General features: G+C 55.1%; 1 protein-coding gene across 1 annotated transcript in view; it reads left to right on the plus strand.

Moving 5' to 3' along the window:
* The first annotated feature begins 217 nt into the window (after positions 1 to 217).
* Positions 218 to 13335, plus strand: part of SYMPK (symplekin scaffold protein) — an 81442-nt gene continuing 68324 nt past the window's right edge. Inside the window, exon 1 of the mRNA XM_063938450.1 lies at positions 218 to 327. The gene's annotated coding sequence lies outside the window, so the exon portion shown is untranslated. The remainder of the gene's footprint in view (positions 328 to 13335) is intronic.

Consider the following 13335-nt stretch of genomic DNA (forward strand, 5'->3'; position numbering starts at 1 on the left):
CCCGCGGGTGTGTACGCACCCTATCTTATACTCCATACACCCTGTGACGGCTCTGTACTGGCGGTCGTGTACTGGGCGCTGCGGATCCCGTGTGGCGCCACACAGTAACACCGCCCCGCCCCCAGTGTACCCGGCACCATGGCGGCGCCTGCGCGGTGACAGAACCGGGGGATGGGCCGTAGCTCCAGCGTCACGCAGGAACTTCCAAGATGGCGTCCTCCGGCCAGCATTGGCGGAAGTAGGGGGCGGTACTTCCGCCTGCACGAAGATGGCGGCGCTGTGAGTGTGTGAGAGAGCCGGGTGACGGGCTGAGCGGAGGAGACGCAGGTCAGTGGTAATGTGATTACCCTGTGTGTGATCCGGGTATAATGGGAGAGCAGTGACGTCATCAGCTGTAGAGGAGTGTCCTGAGGTGTACAGGAGAGGGGGGAGGCCACAGGGTTCCCCCACACCCAGCAACCAGGTTCCCCCTGCAACCCCACAACCAGCAACCAGGTTCCCTCCCACACCCCCAGCAACCAGAGTCCCCCTGCAACCCCACACCCAGCTGCCCCCCACACCCAGCTTCCCCCCACACCCAGGGTCCCCCTGCAACCCAGCAACCAGGTTCCCTCCCACACACAGGTTCCCCCCACACCCCCAGCAACCAGAGTCCCCCTGCAACCCCACACCCAGTAACCAGCTGCCCCCCACGCCCAGGGTACCCCTGCAACCCCACACCCAGGATACCCCTGCAACCCCACACACAGCAACCAAGTTCCCCCCACACCCCCAGCAACCAGGTTCCCCCCAGCCCCCCACACCCAGCAACCAGGGTCCCCCTGCAACCCCGCACCCAGCAACCAAGTTCCCCCCACACCTCCAGCAACCAGGTTCCCCCAGCCCCCCCACACCCAGCCAGCTATCATTCATATAATACAGTCTATACAGGAGCGGGGTCCCGGCCACAGGGTTCCCCCAGCCCCCCACACCCAGCCAGCTCCCAGCTGTCATTTATATAATAGTCTATACAGGAGCGGGGTCCCGGCCACAGGGTTCCCCCAGCCCCCCCACACCCAGCACCCAGCCAGCTCCCAGCTATCATTTATATAATACAGTCTATACAGGAGCGGGGTCCCGGCCACAGGGTACCCCCAGCCCCCCACACCCAGCCAGCTCCCAGCTATCATTCATATAATACAGTCTATACAGGAGCGGGGTCCCGGCCACAGGGTACCCCCAGCCCCCCCACACCCAGCACCCAGCCAGCTCCCAGCTATCATTCATATAATACAGTCTATACAGGAGCGGGGTCCCGGCCACAGGGTACCCCCAGCCCCCCACACCCAGCCAGCTCCCAGCTATCATTAATATAATACAGTCTATACAGGAGCGGGGTCCGGGCCACAGGGTTCCCCCAGCCCCCCCACACCCAGCTATCATTTATATAATACAGTCTATACAGGAGCGGGGTCCCGGCCACAGGTTTCCCCCAGCCCCCCACACCCAGCCAACTCCCAGCTATCATTAATATAATACAGTCTATACAGGAGCGGGGTCCGGGCCACAGGGTTCCCCCAGCCCCCCACACCCAGCACCCAGCCAGCTTCCAGCTGTCATTTATAGAATACAGTCTATACAGGAGCGGGGTCCCGGCCACAGGGTTTCCCCCAGCCTCCCCCCCCCCCCCCACACCCAGCACCCAGCCAGCTCCCAGCTATCATTCATATAATGCAGTCTATACAGGAGCGGGGTCCCGGCCACAGGCCACAGGGTTCCCCCAGCCTCCCCCCCCCCCCCCCCCCCCCCCCCCCACACACCCAGCGAGCTCCCAGCTATCATTCATATAATACAGTCTATACAGGAGCGGGGTCCCGGCCACAGGGTTCCCCCAGCCCCCCACACCCAGCCAGCTCCCAGCTATCATTTATATAATACAGTCTATACAGGAGCGGGGTCCCGGCCACAGGGTTCCCCCAGCCCCCCACACCCAGCCAGCTCCCAGCTATCATTTATATAATACAGTCTATGCAGGAGCGGGGTCCCGGCCACAGGGTACCCCCAGCCCCCCCACACCCAGCACCCAGCCAGCTCCCAGCTATCATTCATATAATACAGTCTATACAGGAGCGGGGTCCCGGCTACAGGGTTCCCCCAGCCCCCCACACCCAGCACCCAGCCAGCTCCCAGCTATCATTCATATAATACAGTCTATACAGGAGCGGGGTCCCGGCCACAGGGTTCCCCCAGCCCCCCACACCCAGCCAGCTCCCAGCTATCATTTATATAATACAGTCTATACAGGAGCGGGGTCCCGGCCACAGGGTTCCCCCAGCCCCCCACACCCAGCACCCAGCCAGCTCCCAGCTATCATTCATATAATACAGTCTATACAGGAGCGGGGTCCCGGCCACAGGGTTCCCCCAGCCCCCCACACCCAGCACCCAGCCAGCTCCCAGCTATCATTCATATAATACAGTCTATACAGGAGCGGTGTCCCGGCCACAGGGTTCCCCCAGCCCCCCACACCCAGCACCCAGCCAGCTCCCAGCTATCATTTATATAATACAGTCTATACAGGAGCGGGGTCCCGGCCACAGGGTTCCCCCAGCCCCCCACACCCAGCACCCAGCCAGCTCCCAGCTATCATTTATATAATAGTCTATACAGGAGCGGGGTCCCGGCCACAGGGTACCCCCAGCCCCGCCACACCCAGCACCCAGCCAGCTCCCAGCTATCATTTATATAATAGTCTATACAGGAGCGGGGTCCCGGCCACAGGGTTCCCCCAGCCTCCCCCACACCCAGCACCCAGCCAGCTCCCAGCTATCATTTATATAATACAGTCTATACATGAGCGGGGTACCGGCCACAGGGTACCCCCAGCCCCCCCCACCCAGCACCCAGCCAGCTCCCAGCTATCATTTATATAATAGTCTATACAGGAGCGGGGTCCCGGCCACAGGGTACCCCCTGCCCCGCCACACCCAGCACCCAGCCAGCTCCCAGCTATCATTTATATAATAGTCTATACAGGAGCGGGGTCCCGGCCACAGGGTTCCCCCAGCCTCCCCCACACCCAGCACCCAGCCAGCTCCCAGCTATCATTCATATAATACAGTCTATACAGGAGCGGGGTCCCGGCCACAGGGTTCCCCCAGCCCCCCACACCCAGCCATCTCCCAGCTATCATTTATATAATACAGTCTATACAGGAGCGGGGTCCCGGCCACAGGGTACCCCCAGCCCCCCAGCACCCAGCCAGCTCCCAGCTATCATTTATATAATACAGTCTATACAGGAGCGGGGTCCGGGCCACAGGGTTCCCCCAGCCCCCCACACCCAGCACCCAGCCAGCTCCCAGCTATCATTTATATAATACAGTCTATACAGGAGCGGGGTCCCGGCCACAGGGTTCCCCCTATCCCCCACACCCAGCACCCAGCCAGCTCCCAGCTATCATTTATATAATACAGTCTATACAGGAGCGGGGTCCCGACCACAGGGTTCCCCCAGCCCCCCACACCCAGCACCCAGCCAGCTCTCAGCTATCATTTATATAATACAGTCTATACAGGAGCGGGGTCCCGGCCACAGGGTTCCCCCAGCCCCCCACACCCAGCACCCAGCCAGCTCCCAGCTATCATTTATATAATACAGTCTATACAGGAGCGGGGTCCCGGCCACAGGGTTCCCCCTATCCCCCACACCCAGCACCCAGCCAGCTCCCAGCTATCATTTATATAATACAGTCTATACAGGAGCGGGGTCCCGGCCACAGGGTTCCCCCAGCCCCCCACACCCAGCACCCAGCCAGCTCCCAGCTATCATTCATATAATAGTCTATACAGGAGCGGTGTCCCTGCCACAGGGTTCCCCCAGCCCCCCACACCCAGCCAGCTCCCAGCTATCATTTATATAATACAGTCTATACAGGAGCGGGGTCCCGGCCACAGGGTTCCCCCAGCCCCCCACACCCAGCCAGCTCCCAGCTATCATTTATATAATACAGTCTATACAGGAGCGGGGTCCCGGCCACAGGGTTCCCCCAGCCCCCCCACACCCAGCACCCAGCCAGCTCCCAGCTATCATTTATATAATAGTCTATACAGGAGCGGGGTCCCGGCCACAGGGTACCCCCAGCCCCGCCACACCCAGCACCCAGCCAGCTCCCAGCTATCATTTATATAATAGTCTATACAGGAGCGGGGTCCCGGCCACAGGGTTCCCCCAGCCCCCCCACACCCAGCACCCAGCCAGCTCCCAGCTATCATTCATATAATACAGTCTATACAGGAGCGGGGTCCCGGCCACAGGGTTCCCCCAGCCCCCCACACCCAGCACCCAGCCAGCTCCCAGCTATCATTTATATAATACAGTCTATACAGGAGCGGGGTCCCGGCCACAGGGTTCCCCCAGACCCCCCCACCCAGCACCCAGCCAGCTCCCAGCTATCATTTATATAATACAGTCTATACAGGAGCGGGGTCCCGACCACAGGGTTCCCCCAGCCCCCCCACACCCAGCCAGCTCCCAGCTATCATTCATATAATACAGTCTATACAGGAGCGGGGTCCCGGCCACAGGGTTCCCCCAGCCCCCCACACCCAGCTATCATTTATATAATACAGTCTATACAGGAGCGGGGTCCCGGCCACAGGGTTCTCCCAGCCCCCCACACCCAGCACCCAGCCAGCTCCCAGCTATCATTTATATAATACAGTCTATACAGGAGCGGGGTCCCGGCCACAGGGTTCCCCCAGCCCCCCACACCCAGCACCCAGCCAGCTCCCAGCTATCATTCATATAATACAGTCTCTACAGGAGCGGGGTCCCGGCCACAGGGTTCCCCCAGCCCCCCCACACCCAGGACCCAGCCAGCTCCCAGCTGTCATTTATATAATACAGTCTATACAGGAGCAGGGTCCCGGCCACAGGGTTCCCCCAGCCCCCCACACCCAGCACCCAGCCAGCTCCCAGCTATCATTCATATAATACAGTCTCTACAGGAGCGGGGTCCCGGCCACAGGGTTCCCCCAGCCCCCCACACCCAGCCAGCTCCCAGCTGTCATTTATATAATACAGTCTATACAGGAGCGGGGTCCCGGCCACAGGGTTCCCCCAGCCCCCCACACCCAGCCAGCTCCCAGCTATCATTTATATAATACAGTCTATACAGGAGCGGGGTCCCGGCCACAGGGTTCCCCCAGCCCCCCACACCCAGCACCCAGCCAGCTCCCAGCTATCATTTATATAATACAGTCTCTACAGGAGCGGGGTCCCGGCCACAGGGTTCCCCCAGCCCCCCCACACCCAGCACCCAGCTATCATTCATATAATACAGTCTATACAGGAGCGGGGTCCCGGCCACAGGGTTCCCCCAGCCCCCCACACCCTGCACCCAGCCAGCTCCCAGCTATCATTTATATAATACAGTCTATACAGGAGCGGGGTCCCGGCCACAGGGTACCCCCAGCCCCCCCCCCCCCCCCCCCCACCCACACACCCAGCCAGCTCCCAGCTATCATTCATATAATACAGTCTATACAGGATCGGGGTCCCGGCCACAGGGTTCCCCCAGCCCGCCACACCCAGCCAGCTCCCAGCTATCATTTATTTCTCTAACGTCCTAAGTGGATGCTGGGGACTCCGTAAGGACCATGGGGAATAGCGGCTCCGCAGGAGACTGGGCACATCTAAAGAAAGCTTTAGGACTATCTGGTGTGCACTGGCTCCTCCCCCCATGACCCTCCTCCAAGCCTCAGTTAGATCTCTGTGCCCGAACGAGAAGGGTGCACACTAGGGGCTCTCCTGAGCTTCTTAGTGAAAGTTTTAGTTTAGGTTTTTTATTTTCAGTGAGACCTGCTGGCAACAGGCTCACTGCATCGAGGGACTAAGGGGAGAAGAAGCGAACTCACCTGCGTGCAGAGTGGATTGGGCTTCTTAGGCTACTGGACATTAGCTCCAGAGGGACGATCACAGGCCCAGCTTGGATGGGTCCCAGAGCCGCGCCGCCGGCCCCCTTACAGAGCCAGAAGGCAGAAGAGGTCCGGAAAATCGGCGGCAGAAGACGTCCTGTCTTCAACAAGGTAGCGCACAGCACTGCAGCTGTGCGCCATTGCTCTCAGCACACTTCACACTCCGGTCACTGAGGGTGCAGGGCGCTGGGGGGGGGCGCCCTGAGACGCAATAAAAACACCTTGGATGGCAAAAAATGCATCACATATAGCTCCTGGGCTATATAGATGCATTTAACCCCTGCCAGAATCCGTAAAAAAGCAGGAGAAAAGTCAGCGAAAAAGGGGCGGAGCCTATCTCCTCAGCACACTGGCGCCATTTTCCCTCACAGCTCCGTTGGAGGGAAGCTCCCTGTCTCTCCCCTGCAGTCCTGCACTACAGAAACAGGGTAAAACAAGAGAGGGGGGGCACTAATTTGGCAGATTAATAAATACAGCAGCTATATAAGGGAAAAACACTTATATAAGGTTATCCCTGTATATATATATAGCGCTCTGGTGTGTGCTGGCAAACTCTCCCTCTGTCTCCCCAAAGGGCTAGTGGGGTCCTGTCCTCTATCAGAGCATTCCCTGTGTGTGTGCTGTATGTCGGTACTTTTGTGTCGACATGTATGAGGAGAAAAATGATGTGGAGACGGAGCAGATTGCCTGTAATAGTGATGTCACCCCCTAGGGGGTCGACACCTGAGTGGATGAACTGTTGGAAGGAATTACGTGACAGTGTCAGCTCTGTATAAAAGACAGTGGTTGACATGAGACAGCCGGCTACTCAGCTTGTGCCTGTCCAGACGTCTCATAGGCCGTCAGGGGCTGTAAAGCGCCCGTTACCTCAGATGGCAGATATAGACGCCGACACAGATACTGACTCCAGTGTCGACGGTGAAGAGACAAATGTGACTTCCAGTAGGGCCACACGTTACATGATTGAGGCAATGAAAAATGTTTTACACATTTCTGATAATACGAGTACCACCAAAAAGGGGTATTATGTTCGGTGAGGAAAAACTACCTGTAGTTTTCCTGAATCTGAGAAATTAAATGAGGTGTGTGATGATGCGTGGGTTTCCCCCGATAACAACTGATAATTTCTATAATGTTATTGGCATTATATCCTTTCCCGCCAGAGGTTAGGGTGCGTTGGGAAACACCCCCTAGGGTGGATAAAGCGCTCACACGCTTGTAAGGGCTCTACCCTCTCCTGAGATGGCCGACCCTTAAGGATCCTGCTGATAGAAAGCAGGAGGGTATCCTAAAATGTATTTACACACATACTGGTGTTATACTGCGACCAGCAATCGCCTCAGCCTGGAGGTGCAGTGCTGGGTTGGCATGGTCGGATTCCCTGACTGAAAATATTGATCTCCTAGATAGGGACAGTATATTTTTGCCTATAGAGCATTTAAAAGATGCATTTTTATATATGCGTGATGCACAGCGGAATATTTGCCGACTGGCATCAAGTCTAAGTGCGTTGTCCATTTCTACCAGTAGAGGGTTATGGACACGTCAGTGGTCAGGTGATGCGTATTCCAAACGGCATTTGGAAGTATTGCCTTATTAAGGGGAGGAGTTATTTGGGGTCGCTCTTTCAGACCTGGTGGCCACGGCAACAGCTGGGTAATCCACGTTTGTACCCCAGGTCGCCTCTCAACATGAGAAGACGCCGTATTATCAGGCGCAGTCTTTTCATGGACAAGCGGGCAAAAGGTTCCTCATTTCTGCCCCGTGACAGAGGGAGAGGAAAAAGGCTGCAGAAATCAGCCAGTTCCCAGGAACAGAAACCCTCTCCCGCCTCTGCCAAGCCCTCAGTATACGCTGGGGCTTTACAAGCAGAATCAGGCACGGTGGGGGGCCCGTCTCAATGAATTTCAGCGCGCAGTGGGCTCACTCGCAAGTAGACCCCTGGATCCTTCAGGTGATATCTCAGGGGTACAAATTAGAATTCGAGACGTCTCCCCCTCGCCGTTTCCTAAAGTCGGCTTTACCGATGTCTCCTTCTGACAGGGAGACAGTTTTGGAAGCCATTCACAAGCTGTATTCCCAGCAGGTGATAATCAAGATACCCCTCCTGCAACAGGGAACGGGATATTATTCCACACTGTTGTGGTACCGAAGCCGGACGGCTCGGTGAGACCGATTCTAAATCTAAAATCTTTGAACACTTACATACAGAGGTTCAAATTCAAGATTGAGTCACTCAGAGCAGTGATTGCGAACCTGGAAGAAGGGGACTACATGATGTCTCGGGACATCAGGGATGCTTACCTTCATGTCAAAGTTTACCCTTCTCACCAAGGGTACCTCAGGTTTATGGTACAGAACTGTCACTATCAGTTCAGACGCTGCCGTATGGATGGTCCACGGCACCCCGGGTCTTTACCAAGGTAATGGCCGAAATAATGATATTCCTTCGAAGGAAGGGAATTTTAGTTATCCCTTACTTGGACAATTCCCTGATAAGGGTAAGATCCAGGGAACAGTTGGAGGTCGGTGTAGCACTATCTCAGGTAGTGTTGCGGCAGCACGATTGGATTCTCAATATTCCAAAATCGCAGCTGGTTCCGACGACTTATCTTCTGTTCCTAGGGATGATCCTGGACACAGTCCAGAAAAAGGTGTTTCTCCCGGAGGAGAAAGCCAGGGAGTTATCTGAGCTAGTCAGGAACCTCCTAAAACCGAGCCAAGTCTCAGTGCATCAATGCACAAGGGTTCTGGGTAAAATGGTGGCTTCCTACGAAGCAATCCCATTCGGCAGATTCCACGCAAGAACTTTCCAGTGGGACCTGCTGGACAAATGGTCCGGGTCGCATCTTCAGATGCATCAGCGGATAACCCTGTCACCAAGGACAAGGGTGTCCCTCCTGTGGTGGTTGCAGAGTGCTCATCTTCTAGAGGGCCGCAGATTCGGCATTCAGGACTGGGTCCTGGTGACCACGGATGCCAGCCTGCGAGGCTGGGGAGCAGTCACACAGGGAAGGAATATCCAGTGCTTATGGTCAAGCCTGAAGACATCACTTCACAAAAATATCCTGAAGCTAAGGGACATTTACAATGCTCTAAGCTTAGCAAGACCTCTGCTTCAAGGTCAGCCGGTGTTGATCCAGTCGGACAACATCACGGCAGTCACCCACGTAAACAGACAGGGTGGCACAAGAAGCAGGAGGGCAATGGCAGAAGCTGCAAGGATTCTTCGCTGGGCGGAAAATCATGTGATAGCACTGTCAGCAGTATTCATTCCGGGAGTGGACAACTGGGAAGCAGACTTCCTCAGCACGACCTCCACCCGGGAGAGTGGGGACTTCACCCAGAAGTCTTCCACTTGTTTATAAACCGTTGGGAAAAACTCGACAGGTATTGCGCCAGGTCAAGGGACCCTCAGGCAATAGCTGTAGACGCTCTGGTAACACCGTGGGTGTACCAGTCAGTGTATGTGTTCCCTCCTCTGCCTCTCATACCCAAGGTACTGAGATTGATAAGATGGAGAGGAGTAAGCACTATATTCGTGGCTCCGGATTGGCCAAGAAGGACTTGGTAACCGGAACTTCAAGAGATGCTCACGGAGGATCCGTGGCCTCTACCTCTAAGAAGGGACCTACTCCAGCAAGGACCCTGTCTGTTCCAAGACTTACTGCGGCTGCGTTTGATGGCATGGCGGTTGAACGCCGGATCCTGAAGGAAAAACGGCATTCCGGATGAAGTCATCCCTATCCTGATCAAAGCCAGGAAGGATGTAACCGAAAAACATTATCACCGCATTTGGCGAAAATATGTTGCGTGGTGCGAGGCCAGTAGGCCCGACGGAGGAAATTCAACTGGGTCGATTCCTACATTTCCTGCAAACAGGAGTGTCTATGGGCCTGAAATTGGGGTCCATTAAGGTTCAAATTTCGGCCCTGTCAATTTTCTTCCAAAAAGAACTAGCTTCAGTCCCTGAAGTTCAGACGTTTGTAAAAGGGGTACTGCATATACAGCCTCCTTTTGTGCCTCCAGTGGCACTTTGGGATCTCACTGTAGTTTTGGGTTCCAAAAGTCACATTGGTTTGAACCACTTAAATCTGTGGAGTTAAAATATCTCACATGGAAAGTGGTCATGCTGTTGGCCCTGGCCTGGGCCAGGCGCGTGTCATTATTGGCGGCTTTATCCTGAAAAAGCCCTGATCTGATTTTCCATTCGGACAGGGCGGAATTGAGGACTCGTCCTCATTTTCTCCCTAAGGTGTTTTCAGCGTTTCACCTGAACCAACCTATTTGTGGTGCCTGCGGCTACTAGGGACATGGAGGACTCCAAGTTGCTAGACGTTGTCAGTGCCCTGAAAATATATGTTTCCAGGACGGCTGGAGTCAGAAAATCTGACTCGCTGTTTATCCTGTATGCACCCAACAAGCTGGGTGCTCCTGCTTCTAAGCAGACGATTGCTCGTTGGATTTGTAGTACAATTCAGCTTGCACATTCTGTGGCAGGCCTGCCACAGCCAAAAATCTGTAAATGCCCACTCCACAAGGAAGGTGGGCTCATCTTGGGCGGCTGCCCGAGGGGTCTCGGCTTTACAACTTTGCCGAGCAGCTACTTGGTCAGGAGCAAATACGTTTGTAAAATTCTACAAAATTGATATCTTGGCTGAGGAGGACCTGGAGTTCTCTCATTTGGTGCTGCAGAGTCATCCGCACTCTCCCGCCCGTTTGGGAGCTTTGGTATAATCCCCATGGTCCTTACGGAGTCCCCAGCATCCACTTAGGACGTTAGAGAAAATAAGAATTTACTTACCGATAATTCTATTTCTCATAGTCCGTAGTGGATGCTGGGCGCCCATCCCAAGTGCGGATTGTCTGCAATACTTGTATATAGTCATTGTTACCAAAAAATCGGGTTATTGCTGTAGTGAGCCATCTTTTCTAGAGGCTCCTCTGTTATCATGCTGTTAACTGGGTTCAGATCACAAGTTGTACGGTGTGATTGGTGTGGCTGGTATGAGTCTTACCCGGGATTCAAAATCCTTCCTTACTGTGTACGCTCGTCCGGGCACAGTATCCTAACTGAGCCTTGGAGGAGGGTCATGGGGGGAGGAGCCAGTGCACACCAGATAGTCCTAAAGCTTTCTTTAGATGTGCCCAGTCTCCTGCGGAGCCGCTATTCCCCATGATCCTTACGGAGTCCCCAGCATCCACTACGGACTATGAGAAATAGAATTATCGGTAAGTAAATTCTTATTATAATACAGTCTATACAGGAGCGGAGTCCCGGCCACAGGGTTCCCCCCCCCCCCCCCCCCCCGCACCCAGCAACCAGCCAGCTCCCAGCTATCATTTATATAATACAGTCTATACAGGAGCGGGGTCCCGGCCACAGGGTTCCCCCAGCCCCCCCACACCCATCCCCCAGCCAGCTCCCAGCTATCATTTATATAATACAGTCTATACAGGAGCGGGGTTCCGGCCACAGGGTTCCCCCAGCCTCCCACCCAGCTATAATTTATATAATACAGTGTATACAGGGAGCGGTACAAGCTGATTGATTACTGTGGGCAACACATTTCCCCCTCCAGTGTATGTTATAACGAATGACTAATCCTTGTGTATACAGTGTAACATACAGGCGAGCGCTATAAGGTATGTACTATATGGGGTGATAGCCCTAGCCTGCAGCAGGATACTACTGAGCCTGGGTGTGACCGGACGGTCCCGTACGAAAGCCCTCACCGCTTTCGCGTCCCGTCCCCAGTGCACAGAATGGAGGTTTAGGTCACACGGGACCTGGCCACATAGGGGATTCCCGCTTACCGTCAGTAACCGCCTGTTACTGACTCCACCCACTGCGCCGTGGGCGGGTTTATGCTGCCACCACCAAACTCCTAACCTGCCGTGGCGTTTGGAACCACGGTTCTGCTCTATGTGCTGACACACTTCCTTACCACACCTGTGTGGTGTTGACGAATCCCCACTTGTCGCTTGACTAGGCCTCTACTTATAGTTGGCAGAAGGCGGAACTTGGAGACGCTGGTTCACCCTAGACAGCCGGTGAACGGAGCTAGGTTTCGCATAGCCCTGTAGGTCACAAGATGATGCTGCTGTCTTTAGGCAGAAGATCTTTATTTGCCCAAATACAGCCTTCAAAAAGGCTCGGCAATACAGCAAGATGTTACAGCAGAATCAAACTGGTATAATACACTTGGAGGCTCACAGGCTACCTCTTTTTATACAATAAAACCACACAGTACCACAGGGGGTCATGTCCCCCCTGACTCCTTTCCATCCAATCAGGATATCTTACAAAATACAAATAAATAAATTACATTTCAAAAGGAGATAAGTGCATATAACAATTTCCTCTTTCCTGTCACACAGACGTTTGTTATCAGTTTAACATTCACTATTGATAAATTTCTCCTTCATCCACTAGGGGCCACTGGAGCGTAGTTACAATGGGAAATAGTAGGCAGTAATTGGGAGCTGGCACTTTAAAATTCTAACCCTGTGGCTAGCTCCTCCCCTACTATCTCCCCTCCAAGCCAGTCTTAGTTTAGTGCCCGAGGTGAGCTGGTTCACTTGGGTTTAGCTGAAGAAATTTTTATTTTTTATTTATTATTTTATTTTTCTTTACACACACACACAGACTGGCAGCTCTGCCACTGCCAGTCTGCACCGCGGGAGCTGCCGGCGGGGTCCCATCGCAGCTGCGTGCGGCTCGGGATGGGCCCCGGCTGAGGGAGACACTGAGCTCTCCTGAGTTGGCCGGACACCGCTGCGTGCGGCGCGTGTCGGGGCCATTCCATCCAGCAGAAGATTTCCGTCAGCATGGCAGCGGTGAGTATCAGCGGCCGGACACCGCTGCGTGCGGCGCGTGTCGGGGCTGCCCCACCAGCAGAAGATTCCGGGGCCGGACACCGCTGCGTGCGGCGCGTGTCGGGGCCGCCCTGTCGAGCAGTGTAACACCGCTAAGTGCGGCGTGTGTCGGGAAGGACAGCGGTGAGTACAATCTCTCCCCTCCCCTTCCCCCCCCCCCCCCTCCTCCTTCCATAATGTTTGCATATGTGGCCCCCAATACCGGAGCGTATAAAGGGCGCATTTGGGGTTTTAGATGGGAGCTTCAGCCCGCTCTGTAAGCGGGCTCAGCGAACTCCACTCCCCGGCCGCAGTATACAGGCAGCCGGTTATGCAGAGCTTATTTTTACACAAAAAAGTTTGAATTGGGCGCCAATAGTGGAGGGGGCGGAGCTAACTCCCGCTCCGTTCGGCGCTAAGCACTCTCCGCTCCCCGGCCGCAGCATACAGGCGGCCGGGGAGATACAGGCGCTTCCCGCTTAATGTGCAGCGGGTTTTCATTTTTGAAATTGGTGCCGGA

This window comes from Pseudophryne corroboree, chromosome 8 (assembly GCF_028390025.1).
Source record: "Pseudophryne corroboree isolate aPseCor3 chromosome 8, aPseCor3.hap2, whole genome shotgun sequence".
NCBI lineage: Eukaryota > Metazoa > Chordata > Amphibia > Anura > Myobatrachidae > Pseudophryne > Pseudophryne corroboree.